This window comes from Pseudopodoces humilis, chromosome 5, assembly GCF_049639895.1.
Source record: "Pseudopodoces humilis isolate 2021_Gansu_Grassland_sample_001 chromosome 5, ASM4963989v1, whole genome shotgun sequence".
NCBI lineage: Eukaryota > Metazoa > Chordata > Aves > Passeriformes > Paridae > Pseudopodoces > Pseudopodoces humilis.
Genome location: NC_142204.1, coordinates 56,432,541 through 56,447,359, shown reverse-complemented (window position 1 = coordinate 56,447,359; position 14,819 = coordinate 56,432,541). Strand labels below are relative to the sequence as shown.

The following is a 14,819-nucleotide window of genomic DNA, read 5'->3' as shown; positions in this document are numbered from 1 at the left end:
ATGTCTGCTTATTCAAAGTTAAATTTTCATTACCTTCTCCCTTACAGTTGCTGTAAAAGCAAGTTAAAAAATGTATCATTGAGAAGTCAATAGTCAATTTACTTGTGTAACTCTGGAAAGGTTGTCAGAGAATCCTTTCTCCTGAGATTACAGTGTTAAGGAACAGGAAAGTGAGATTATCTTCATTTCAGATGGTAATTACATTTTCAGCACTTCAGAAGCACCCAGTTGCCTCTCCTGACACCATAACTCTGGAAGGTAAAATGAAGTACCTTTCCTGCACTTGTATCTATTAGATTGCATACTGTGATCCCCATGTGTTTGGCAATATGCTGAACCTATAAAACATTATTAGTCTGGTCAGTTAAGAAGCACCAATCTTTTTTCCACTGTCATTTAAAACTTCTAGGAGATTTGAAAGGTTTGCCCTCACAGAAACCATACCCTATTGGGCTATAATTGCATGAATGCTGTCTTTAATTAAATTCTAAACCGGTTGCCTTGGAGCAAATATATGACCCACTGGTCTGTAATGCCAAAGGTCTTATATGGCTTTTTTATTTTATTTTTAACCTAAGATAACAACTTCCCAATCTTTGGGAACAGTGTGTGGTTTATTAAGGATATATTGCATATCTTCATTGCTACCTCTGCTATTTCACACTTCAGTTCCTTCAGAATTCTTTCATCAGCACCATCTGGTCCCAGTGATTTACTGCCCTGGAGTTTTTTTGAGTTTCTCAATAACATCTTTCTTAGAGGCATCAGCCTTTGTTAAGTCCACTCATTAATTCCTTATAAAAATTATCTTTGAGTCGAGAAATTTCCTCATTGCCCTTTGCACAAATATGAGCATAGAAAGCTGCTTTTCATTTTTGCCTTGCTTTGATTCCTTTGTTCATTAGTTGATAGTTCAAAGGACTAGTAGTTATGCTGCTTTTTTGCTGGTTTCTGAAAAAGCTTTAGGTTCCTTCCTGCCTCTTGAAGATGTTTTGATGATCTTAGTCAAACTTCTTCCTCCCTTATTTTCTTCCCTAATTATCGTATTATTTTTCCTTTTGTGCACACTTCTTCTGAGCTTAATGCTAGGACTATGTTGATGTGTAGTTATATTATGTTAATAAGCTCTCAAGAAAATGAAGATTGGGTACATTTTGAAGCTGTATAGTATGAAGAATTAGCATATTATTATGAATTTCCTATGCAGAATGAATAATTCTGTTGTAAGTGGGGTGTGATTTTGCACCTACATTTCTTACCCAGTGCCTGGGTAAATTAATGTAAAAATTTCCACCTTCAATAAGTCTGTGCATATGTGCTTATGAACAACTTGGGGCAGGGAGGGGACTCTAGGGAAAGACCTCTGGATGGACAATGCTTGATCCCTAAAGAACATCCTTGGTCTTTGTCTCTGATCTCTGCAATTCATATGGAGTGCAAGGGGAGCTTGAAAAATGCACTTGGCATAGCCTGACCAATAAGCTTTGTCAATCCTGCTGAGAAATCACACACTCCTGAGCTGTGAGTGCTGGTCTTAGAGCTGGGGTTCACCTTGGCTGAGCTAGGCTGGGCTGTTTTTAGCTCTTGCCTTGGAGCCACGAGCCTATTACCTTCCCTGCCTGGGCCTGAGCTCTGCTGAACCTCCATGGGAAGGTCTGGCAGAGCCAGGGTGTCACTGCCCAGATAAGAAGAGCCCCTGTGGCTGAGCCTGGGGAGGTTGCAGGGCCACACTCACACTCAGCTGGGAGCAGCCAGAAGGCAGGAGACCAGAGTAAGGAAGAATATAAATATTGCCTGAGCAGGGCCCTGGAAGGCTCAATGGAAGAGTCTCTTCCCATGAGCATCATTTTCCTCCCTTTGAAAGTCTTAGATTATTAATGACATATCATGTATCATCTGCTTACATACAACCAGTGCTTTTCAGAAAGACAGAAACTTTCATACTCAAGATCTAGAGGAAAGGTGAATATAAACCAGGAACAGTAGTGAGTTGTTTACATGCAATTTTAATTGAACTATTGACATAGTTTTTTCTGATACAATACAATATGATATTTTATTATTTTAGACTGCTAAAACACTAACAGAAAATAAATTCCTTGCTCCGTATATCTGGTTTCTTTCTACCATAACAAAATTTTGGATGTAACATTTTTAAGCCTTAAGGCTTGACCCAAAAAATTTCCAGCTGTGTCTGGTTCGCAACAAAGTCTATGTAATCCCTTCTCAAACCCTGAGACTGCTGAGCCTGACCTGGTTCATTTTAGCAAGCTCCATCTATCTCTGTGTGCCTCAGGTTCCACCCTTATTGTCATTCCATCTCCTTGTCCTACCCCTTCATTTTCCAAATGTGAAGATCTCCTCTCTCACCTCCACCTTCCAGAGGATTTGGGTGACTCAGACTGCAACAGCTGAAGTACAGAAAATGTGTGACTTTCTCCAGATGACCTAGCTGCAGCCTTCTAGAGAAACAAAGCCCACTGGAATGAGTCACCATACAAGCAGCACTAGCAAAATTATGAGGTCCCAGGATCCTTTTGTAATTCATTTCATATTCAGACTCACATTGTTCCCTAAGAAAGCTATTTTTCTTAACCAATAATTTTTAACTGTAGGGTGGAAATTTTCATAATACCTGAGAAATGTACTGACTATCCTGATGCAGACAGACATGCTATAAGGATGCAAATTGCTTTCCTTTGATTGTATCACTTCATGAAAAGAAACTGTCAAGAGAAACATTGATGTTCCTACTGTGGCTCTTTTGACTAGGAAAACATGAGATTGTTGAAAGGTAATCAAATGTGGTGTTTTATATAACTATAGCCAGTTCAAGCCAGGCATATAGGAAACAGTTTAAAGTGCTAGTATGCACTGTGACAGATGACCTTTTTTTTATGGACAAGTTATTGGCCCATTAGCATGCTTATTTATTTAATATGATGCAAAAAGCACATTGCAATTCAAATGGGTAATTATTATGGCCTGTTTGGAATTGCTATCTGTTGTTCACATTCTATGTAATATTAACTCAGAAGCCTGCTACCATGTCTTCTCCTCTATTAAAATAGTTTCTTTATCCTACACAACGCTGGCAGTTAATTTAAAAATAAACATCACCTTTGAATTCACTTGTTGAATTTGTAAAAAAAAAATGACAGTGTAATAGTTTGATCCATCATTATAAGCAGTGTCCAAAATTAGGCTTTACTTAGTAGCTTTTAAGGACTCAAATGTTAAAAATGTTATTGGAATTCTAAGCAGCTATAAAACAGACTCCGCCTGGTTGTATTTTGTACAAAGATATGAATAAATACAACTATGCAATTAGCTGGTACTGACACAGCTATTTGCAGACATAACCAACTACATGTGTCTTGTTTCTTGCGTGTCTTTGTATAATCATATATTGACAGCATTAAAAATGGGGGTATGATATAGAACAGTACATGTAAATTACATATATATGCTTCAAATAAATATAAACTAAATATAAATATGTAAATATAAACTAAATTCTTCATGCATCTGTATATCTTGATGTGATAGTCCAAAGTCCAATGACACTCTTCAAACATACTGAAAATAGTACTCAAGAAGGAGCTTAGCTTCAAAATGTAAACCAGGAAAATTCTGGGAAGACATACATAAATATATGTGCACATACATGCATACATATATATATAACTATTGCTGTGGCCTCAGATGAAGTTCAGTGCTTAATTGTACAATATAATGGACCATTAGAAGGAGGAGTTCTAACATCTAACTCTGAATTTTAAACAGAATTCATGTTCAAAAATTCATGGTGTTCGAAGAGATGTTGTTTTTTTTCCTAAAGCTGTCTTTTGCCTCCAATGTTGACCTAATAAAAAATATATGTGTATGTACTGAGCATACCTATAGTCATTGGTTGGTTCACAGAGCAGTCTGTTCATAGTCTATTATATTTGAATTTAAAAAAAAATATTATTTGTCTTCATACAATTTATAACATTATCTGTAAGTAAAAAGAATCACAGAAAAGTAGCTAATCCCATTTATTCTGCACCCAGTCAAAGCTTGATTTTTCTTTTTAACTTTTATCTATGCATTTTAATTTTAAATGATAAGGTGTTAGCATTTTACTCTGTCTGGTGGAAGATCACTTCAATCATGGCACGGCCTAGACATTAGAGAATCATCCTCCTATTTATCCTCACTTTTATATGATTTTAAGGGTTCCAGATATGCACAAAGAATTTTAACTTTTCAGTATAGCTGTTGCATCTTCACTTGAGTATTTAACAAAATTAAATATATTTAGCTCTAAAATCTATTTCAAATTGATTGGCTGCTTTAATACTGAAATCTGTAGAACTACCTATAATGTGCAGCACCATCACATATTTGTTTTGCTGTGAAGATTAGTTGCTCCTATATGGTGAAATAGGAAATCTAAAACAAAGTGAAGTTATTTAGGTAAGAAGAAAATTGCAGTCACATTAATGGGGATTGCTGAAAAAGATTCTAATGGTCTAACTTTCCTTTTTCATGGAAAACATGAATGTTTCACATTCCTAAAAGAAATAGTGTTTTCATAAAACCATATGTTCTTCACTTATACCAACATTAGCTACTACAACACTTTTTCAGCTCTACCAAATTTTAATACAAAAAGGTGACCTGAATTTGAATCAGATCCAAGATCTCTACCCAAATATTGCAAATCCACCAGAATCAGCATCACTAATTCCTTAATAGAATAGATATTTTATGAAACCTGACAACATTAGTAGAGATTTTTTACAATTGCAGATTAAGCCTTTTATGGAGAATCACTAATGACAGTCAGGTTCAATAGAACAAACATTTCATCTAATATTAGTCTCTGGCAAGTCAATTTGCAAGATTATTTTTGCAGATTAAATTAGCTATATTGGGAGGTCACCCTCTTACTTCTAAATCAAGAAAGAGAGACAGTTGCATAATAGCATAATGCTGTAGATATATTATTAACCAATCTTTCACAATAAAGAAATTAGCTATTCACCAAGAAGAGGTGAATAAAATAAAAAGGTGTTTTATAACACAATGAATATCTCTTGGATGAAGCTGGGGAAAGGCCATCTGAATATCACTAAGAGTACAACCTGTGTCTTAGTACTCAATCTCTGGAAAATCTAAGAATTTAGCTAAGAGTCAGAGAAGGAAGATACTACAATTTAAATTGGCTTAGGATCGCTGTATCCTGGGCTGCATGATGCACTTGTATTCTTAAAAATGTGACTTCTGGCTTTGGACCACCTAATTAATCAGAAGACATTAATCTATCAGTTGTTGGTGACTTACAACATCCAGACAAAGCAATTAATTTGGATTTGAAAATTGCCACTAAATTTAAACTGAGTCCTAATGTTTTACTTATATTTATATTTATATTTTAGAAGTCTAGTTATGTTTTACTTCCAAGAGAACTCCTGGATTGTTGTTGTTCAGTATATTATAAGATATGCACAGAGACTGATTCTGGGGGAAAAAAAAGAGGAAAAAATGCTGGGTGAAAAAAAGGAAAAAAAAACAGTAATCCAATATACAGACACATTATATCTTGAATTAAACAATCTCTTGTATATTTCCCAGGAACTTTCGTCATAGATCAGAAAATTCTGTTTGAGTCTCATCTTCTACCTGTCTAAAACCTGATTATCTGATTATCTTGCAGGGACCACACTTGGTCACACCAAAACAACATAGGCTGTTATGAGAAAAAGTATGAAAATTCAAAACACCTAGAGATTTTTTGGCTAACTAAAGAATGTTTCAATCCTGCTGCAAAGAATAACAGGTCTGTAAAAGGAATGCCTAAGGTCAGCAATCTATATTTTATAAATTTATTTATTATTTAGATTTGTCACCAATATGAAACACCCATAGAGAAATATTTAAAATTGTTATCAATTTTATTAATTTATCATAGGGTGATCCTTGGCCAAGAATACAACTCCAAAGTAGTGTGTTAGTAAAAGTAAATATAATAACTGGCATGTTTTTTCCTCACAAAAGCATTTGTGTTTCATCTGAAAGTACAATTGAATACGCACTAGGAAAAGCTTTCCTGTTTTATAACAATGTTTAGTCAGTAACATCATTTCCCCTCCTACTTGCCTACCTTTCTGTACAGATCATTGTTGGACTCCTTTCCTACATCATGGATGCCCCAGCCCTGGCATTGTTCAAGTCCAGGTTGGATGGGGCCTCGAGCAACCCGGTGTAGTGGAAGCTGTCCCTACTCATGGATGAGGGATTGGAACTTGATGATCTCCAAAGTCCATTCCAACCCAAACTATTCTAGAATCTTTAACTCATTTACTCAGAAGACTTTCTCTGATTGATAGAAACATATCCAACAGTGTGTTTTCCTCTCTAATGCCATGTGACTGCAGTTCATGTGACTGCAATTCTTGATTGGCAGGTGGTGAGTAATGGATTGCTTTATTTTTAAAATAAATGTGCATAATTGCCATGTTCTTGTTTCTGATGGCAAAATCAGTAGGGAACTGGGGGTCAGTATAGTAACACATGCAGAATCTACAAATTTTGCTAGCTGGAAGCAGTAACATAGAAATATAAAGCTCAACTAGCCTTTGAAATGTACCATAAGTGGTCCTTTTAAAACAAACTTCGGCATTGACTGCTGATCACTGCAGAAGAAAATGAAGCAGATTTTTGAAAGAATAAGAAAAATGAGGAGAGGGGGAAGAGAAACAGTAATGAAGACATGGAAGATTTCTTAAGCAGCATTTAGTCAATTATATCCTTCATCCTTCTAATTTGGTTGCACTTTTCAGATTTCTGTTTAAAAGACAATTTTCCCATAACTGCTTCAAGCTAATTTTTGTTTTGTACCTTCTATTGGTTATGTGTCTGACATACTTCAGTTCTCATTTCTTTCATTATTTTCTTGTTCATTGAGCTATTCTTCTTATTAATTTAATTATCTGCTTTTGCTTTCCTTTCATTCAGTTTTATCTTCACTTGTCTTTACAGTCTTCTGTCATGTCTGTTTGCTTCTGTTTAATTCTTACTCCTTTCCAGCACAGTCAAAGGAAGCAGTTGTGTTGAATTCAGTGAGCTTTGGAAGGACCTTTAGCTATCATTAAGGTTTTCTATGACAGGTGAAAGTGCCTTTTCCTTGCACTATGCCATGGATGTCTGGTGACGACCCCAAGAAAATTTCTTCCTTCATCTGTGGTATATAGAAAATTTACTGCATCATTGACTCCAGAAAACTTTTGTGTGTTTGGTGTGTTCCTCCCCACAATGTTATTTTTGTATTTATTTTTGGTGGGGTGTGAAACAGCAATAAGAAGAGTTCCAGCAATCCAAGATGAAAAAGAGAAGCTGGAACCTGTACTGTAATACCTCTCACTAACTGCTTACTCCAATAACTCTCACTACCTTGCTGCCTTTACCCTGTCATCCCAAAGACCTACATCCCATGGGTTTGTGGAACCAGAGTGATCTAGAGTATGAACAATATGGACACTGATGTACTAGCACAGTTGACAACAATGCTGATTTTGGTGGTAGTGAATCTGTTAAGGCCTCTGTGCAACACTTAAACCCTCAGTGTCTAATCTCCAGTCTTTTCTGTGAAAGTGAGGAAATATTTATTCCAAATATGAATCCACTCACTCCCCTTAATAAGTCAAGAATGTGTACAGAACAGAAAGGAACCCATATTCTCAGGGAAGACTTATATATAATATAGAATGGACCTTAAAGATCATCTAGTCCCAAACATCCACCCCTCAGCCTCCTACATGCAGGGACATCTCCCATTAGACCAAGTAGCTCAAGGCCTTATCCAACCTGGCTTTGAGCACTGTCATGGCTAGGGTATATACAACCTCCTTGGGCAACCTGTTCCAGTGTCTAACAACCCTCACAGTAAAAAAAAATTATTCTTATATCTTACTTAAATTTCCCCTCTTTCAATTTGTACCCATTATTCCTTGTCCTTTCACTACAGTTCCTGATAAATAATTCCTTTCTGGCTTCTCAGTAGGCCCATGTCTGACACTGGACACCAGAGCTGCTTGCAGTAATTCAGGTGGGGTCTCACAGAGCAGAGCAGAGCACAGGGGGAGAATCACCTCCTTTGACCTGCTGGCCATGCTCCTTTTGATGCAGGATGGCTTTCTGGGTTGTGAGTGCACATTGCTGGCTCCTGTTGAACTTCTCATCAACCAAAACCCCCAATTCTTTCTCTGCAGGGCTGCTCTCAATCACCCCTTCACCTGGATTGTATTTGTGCCTAGGATTGCTACAACCCAAGTCTAGGACCTTGCACTTTGCTTTGTTGACCTTCATGACCATTACAATTTTCTCTGTGCTGTTATCCACTGCTCCTGAGCATAGAGGAGGTGATCCTTGAAATTCAGCCAGAATTCTTTGGCCCATTTATCTTCCAGGAATCTACACCCTGGTTCTCTACTGAACAGGTCCTTGAAGAGACCAGAGTCTGCTCTCCTGAATTCCAAGACAGTGAGCTTTCATACTTGTGTTGATTTCCTTTAAAGTTTTATAATATCTTAGCAATTTTGGAGAAGGAGTATGTTATAAATGCAATGGCGAAATAGGGTTAATACAAAAAGCGATTTATTATAAAACAATTTTAATCACAAACAACGAGAGAAAAAAACCACAATAAATCAGTGCAGCGCTGGGTGGACAGGGAGACGTCTATATCCAGAGGTACAGATTTACCCAAATCCACGAAGGAGGGTAGACTCTCCGGGGTTTTTATAGGGATTTTGTGTCCTGAGGCCAAAACTCCGAGCAGTTACTGTTCAACAGAGAGTTTAGATGGCTGGTTGAATGAATTTCCTGGAACCGTGGAACTGAATCAATAGACGACTGGGCAGAGTCCGTTCGCATGTGAAAGGTTCTGAGTGCTTCTTGATTGTATCTTCGGTTGGGCTCTCAGGGTGAAGTGTCCAAGTCCGGTGTGGAGTCGATGGATATCTCGGCTGGGCTCCACTTATTGTCTGGCCTGATTGCATCTTCAGTCGGGGCTTGCAGGAAGGGGTGCCCCGGTGCGGTGTGGAGTCGATGGGCATCTCGGCCTGGCTCCTTTCTTTGTTTGGCTTAATTGTTCGTGTCCTGCTCTTTCTTTCAGGCTGATGAACGTCGCCTAGGGTCGTTACCGCCTGAATGGGTAGTTACTGCTGGGTTTGGGGAAATTCTTAGGCCACACTATATTTTATATAATTTTTACATTGTTACAAATCCAGTCATATACTTATTTATTCTTTCACGAATTTTTATCCAAGGTTACATTTATCACAAGTAGAAAAACCTAATAGCAAAACTGGGATTAGGATTCAGGTCTTCGGAGTTTCATTCTAGTTCCTATTCCTAGGTACCTGGAAGAAAATAGAGATATTAAGTCTCAAGTACACTAACTTGCAATTTCTTTATTTGATCTATCTGAAAAGAACAACCTAAGACACTGGCTGCATAATTTTCTGTCAAAGCAATAAATAATGACTTTACACATATGCACACACATGCACATAAACATGCCTAGATATTGAACAGTTTGACTGATCTCAAACTGTCTGGCTCAGAGGTAACTCCTAAGATTATAACTGGCTAGTCTTGAGTATCTGGATTTTAAGTGGAACTAAGTAAGAGGCAGAGTGTCATCAAAAAGTACTAACAAAAATGTATCTGCCAGTTGTTGAGGGTTAGGTGTCCTTTTTTTTTTTTTTTTTTTTTTTTTTGTTTTGTGTTCTGGCCTGTCCATGGAATTTTTACCCATTGTGTGCTGGGACAACCTAACTACCGGTACTTAGGGGTGCTTGACAAAGGACAAAGAGTAGCCGGGCCCAGCAGGGGGGGAAGGGGGCAGAAAAGGAGGGTGGGGACAGTTTTTGGGCTGTCTTTTTTTCGGCTTCGGGGTTCGTGTGCTGGGTCACGGAGCGGCCGCGGTGGGGAGAAGGGAATTTCGCCATCACCCAGACGGAGCTGCTGCTTCTTCTCCTTCTCTCCTCTTTGTTGGTGGCCTCACACCCCCTGCCCTGCCGGGACGTGTGGCAGTGCCAGGCACCGCAGCGGAGCTGCTGATACACCTCATCCACCGGCCCAGGATCTCAGCTCATCCCTGCTGATACACCTCAGCCACCGGCCCAGGATCTCAGCTCATCCCTGCTGTTCCAGCCGACTGTTCCTTGGAGCCCTGCAGGAGCACCGGGACTGACTGCCCGAGGGGGTTTGTGAAAACAAAGCCTCTCCTCCATCCCATCCCAGCCGAGAAAGCTGTCCCGGGGTCCCTGGTTCTGTGTTCTTGTTATTGCTGTAGTTATTGTTTGTTTGTTTGCCTGGTTATACTAGTAAAGAACTGTTATTCCTATCCCCAGATCTCTGCCTGAAAGCCCCTTGATTTCAAATTTATAAAAATTTGGAGGGAGGGGGTCTACATTCTTTCATCCCAAGGGAGGCTCCTGCTCTCCCTAGCAGACACCTGTCTTCTAGAACCAAGACACCAGTAAACAGACTGGATGCTAATTAAATCTTTTCTCCCCTACCCTAGTCATTGTTATAAATTTGTATTGTGATATTGGCTTTCGCAGATGAATATTATATGTTAAATACTTTTTAGCTATGTATGTACTTTTTTCTTGCTAACAAGTCTTAAGCTTAAAAGAATTTCCTAGATACAAGGCAAGGAAACCCCAGAGGGCAAGGACAGTGGGGCCCAAACTCTTATCAAGAGAACAATAGAGGCCAAACTGTTATCAGCGGAAGATATGAAGCCCAGCTGTCCTCAGGGAAAGGATGATGGCCCCGGACTGTTATCTGCCCTGACCATTTGCAAAAAGAAAGGAAACCAAACTCCAGAAAAATAATGACCAGCAAGACCAGCAAGACCAGCAAGAATAATGATGACCAGCAGAAAATATATGCTGACCAGCAGAAAATAAAACTGTGAAGAGTATGATCCAAGAAGGCGGAACCAGGGAGGGGACATGCTTGAATATGCATTAACCCCTCACAGCAAGGATGGGATAAAAAGGAGATCCCTGAGATACCAGGTGTGCTCTTGGCAGCGCGCCAAGGCACCCGGCCGTTTTAACCCTTTGCTTTATTTCTTATGTCTCCTAATTGTCTTTTATTTATATTAAATTCTTTTTATAATTTATTAAGTGAATCTCGTTTTTAAGATCATGAATCTTAAATTATTCTTGGGTGAATATCAAAGCTAATCATCCTTTTACTACTTCAACATTCTCTTCAAAGCAGTACCAGAAGTGGACCAAAGATGAGTAGAATTTGTATTTTGATTTAGTAATAAAGTATATCTATTCACAAATACCTTTCCACCTGGCAGATAAAAATGTGATAAATTACTATTTTATTTCAGGTTTAGTATACCCTTTCCTTATTTGGCCATTTTGCTGAAAACGATTCTATATGTTTCTGAATGTAAAACATGTCTGCAGTCCCGCTAAATTAATGGGATAATCCAAATACTTTTGGTTAAATAGTGTTTGCATAAGATCTAGAAGTCTCAATTTGTATGAAGTTGTCACTTGGCCCGACAGCCATATGACTAGATTGCTCATTTGACAGTAGTGATTTGTAGAATTCAGCTAAATTCCTTAGAGCTTTGTTTAATAATTTGTTTCATAGGACAAAAGGAAATAAACTGGCAAGTAGGAAATATTTTTTCTCTTTTTTCCCCCCAAACTTAAGTCAGCTTCCTGAATTATGAAATTTTATCCCTGGATTTTCAGTCAAATATCTGGAATGACTGAATAATCTTCTTCAGTGTTACCTTTCTCCTGATTTCCTTCACTGCTTCACTCTCCATAGCAAACTACAGAAACTTGTGTTGTGAAGTGCAGCTGGGAACAGGGCAGCCTAAGTAAGACGGTCACTGTATTTTCCTCCTGATAATATAGCAGAGAAGGAAAGTGAATTGCAGTTAATGATGTGCCTTGTGTAAGTACTTGTTCCACCCCTACTACAGGTGGTATTTACCTTACATGCTTTTAATGCTGATACAGCTTATTTATGAGTTAAAATCATATCCAGAGCAGAATCATGTGTGTGTTCAGTAGTAAAATATATAAAATGTCAAATTCTTCTAAGTCAGACTTATATTTGCAAATACATAAGAACCTAAAACTCAGATGGAACACAATTGCAGGGATTAATTTCATCAGCTGATAAATGCAATGTGCAGGATTTTAAGAGATATAAATATAGCCCAATGTCTAAATACCTGTTGTTAACCCATAGAATGTCAATATATGCACCTCTTTTAATAGTAGGTTTACTTCATGTTACAATCACATCATTAATATTGTCCTCCCCAGGGAATTTTAGAGTTTTATCCAATAATTAGAGTCACATTTTATAATTAAATTTACTTATTGCCTCAACCCCACTCCCATATCTCCCTTGTTTCCCTGACGCTCTCCCAATAGCACCAGCACAATTAAGCTTTTCTGTGCCAAAAAAACTGGCAGAAATAGTGGCCTGTACACCTACAAATTCAATTATTCACTGAAACAACCTGTAGACAGAGAAGTGTTTATATCACAGCTTTGCAAAAAGAGAAATTGATGAAGAAACATTAAGTGTCTTGTCCAGTACCATGGAGCTGTCAAAGTTAGTGCCAAGGCTGGATTCACTTGTGATTCATATCCCTCTCCTCAAAACACAGGGAGATATCACTCAAGATTTCACCCATGAAAGCCCCTGACTGCAAAAAAAAAGGAAACCAGCATATTTCTGCAATGTCTCATAATACTCTAAAACTTTGGGATACAGAGAAACACAGGTGAGCATGGACAGTAATGAAGGAATGAAAGCCATGGTTAGGTCATAAATAGGAATAGCTGCTTGGGTCAAAATCTTGCATTTGAAAATGCAGGAGCACAAGAAGAATGAGGCTCCACGTGGAGCTGCAAGTAAAAAAAAATTCAATACAAAAGATAAAGAAATCCAAGAAAATTCTCATAAAAGTATTTGGCATTTATATTTGGAAGTGAGCATGGGTTTAAAATCGAATTTATCTTGACCTTCAACATGTGGTCTAATACTGTGTATTCCTTGAAATTTATCAGTCATAATTCAGCTGACTATTTCTATTTCTCACTTCCACTTTAATCAGTTTTTTGGTCAATTCTACTTCAGGTCCAGTCTTCCAGTCTTCTCTTTAAATCACATAGGTTTTTCAGATGTACCTAGCTGCTTCACATTTTAAATCTCTCCAAGTTTTAAATCTCTTCAAGTTAAATTAACTCACCATTTCCATTGTTCACTTAGAGCTGCATCAGCTTTTCGAGTTGCTTTATTTTCACCATATGCTTCAGTTTCTGGACTTAAATCATATCAGTTTTATATCAACTTTTCAATCACTCAGACATTTATTTTTAAATCTTGCTTTAAATCGTATCAAATTTCATACTGATGTAAATTATATATTCTATTACTTGTTCTTGGTATATTGAGTTAAAAAGAATTGAAAATTTGTATAAATCTCTGTATATTTGTTATGTTTGTAGTACCTTTATGTGTCATGCTGGCTTAAAAATTAAATTGGAAATTATTTTCCATATGGAAATATTGTAACTAGCAACATAGAATTCTTAAAATAGAATTTTTTTCCTTAACAAAGACCTAAAACAAATTTTCTGAAATTAATGGGAGTCTTTCCAAGTAACATTTAGAAAAATGCGAAGACAGCATTTTAAAAGAAATATACTCTGACATTATTAAACTCAGATCCATTTTCACAGGAAAGATCAAATATGAGATAAATTTAGGATGGAAGTTAAATTTTAAAACAGACATAAATTATAAACTGATGCTATTTTAGTAACACCTGTTTCTAAATGACAAGATAAGTAATGTAAGCAAATATAGCTTACCAAGCTGATCTGAAAGAAGGAAGATCACTTTTGGCTTTGACTTAATCAGAAAGGCAGAAAAGAGTTGACTAATTCTACTACAGTTACTTCTGCAGAAATATACCTGCCTTTTTTTCTGACCCTGAAGACAAAGGATAAAGGATCAATGTTCTACCAATCTTAATCAGTTTGGATTTTCAGCCATGTACTACCTGCTATATAGTTGCATTTTTCAAATTAAACATGGAGATATTAGAATCTTATTACTCAGCTATACAGAAAAATAGATTGACATACAGAAAACACTATTTCAGTTTGGGGGACTTTTTGCTATTATCCTGTATTAGGCATCAAGTTGGGTGTCCTTGTAAAAACAGGTACCTGAGCCAACGGAAAGAAAATGGCATGTCATGGTAGGCCTCATCTCATCAGCTGAATAACACCCTAAAAATGTCTATCCTTTGTGAACAAAAGGCATAGAATTCTGCACTGTAGGTATCTTCAGCTAAGCAAGATGCAGCCCAGCCACTGTGCACAGAACACGGTGCAATGCACAGGACCTCCCACAGGATGAGTATTTCCATTGTGGTCTGGTGTAGAATGACATGGCAATGTGGCTGATGGTGTGTGCTGATCACAGACCTTAAGTGACATCAATTTGATCCATTAATATATGAGGATGATCAATGTCCACAGACAAAAAAGATTCTGATAAATCCTAATCTGTGTTAAATGGAAAATGGCTAAATAGCAAAATAAAATATAAAAACAAACAAAAGCAATGATTTTCAAATTAATCTGTTGATCATAAGTGAGAACTGCCCAGACTTTCAAGGATGGGATGGGATACGCAAAATAAAATTTACACAGTAATTACGTGACCAACAACGGTATATAGGTACTTAGTAGAAC

At 37.5% G+C, this 14,819-nt stretch overlaps 1 protein-coding gene across 2 annotated transcripts in view; it reads left to right on the top strand.

Moving 5' to 3' along the window:
* Window positions 1-10,132, top strand: part of TAFA5 (TAFA chemokine like family member 5) — a 450,274-nt gene extending 440,142 nt beyond the window's left edge. For both annotated transcript variants that reach the window (XM_088055523.1, XM_088055524.1), the window contains exon 5: window positions 10,087-10,132. The gene's annotated coding sequence lies outside the window, so the exon portion shown is untranslated. The remainder of the gene's footprint in view (window positions 1-10,086) is intronic.
* The last annotated feature ends 4,687 nt before the right edge of the window (window positions 10,133-14,819 follow it).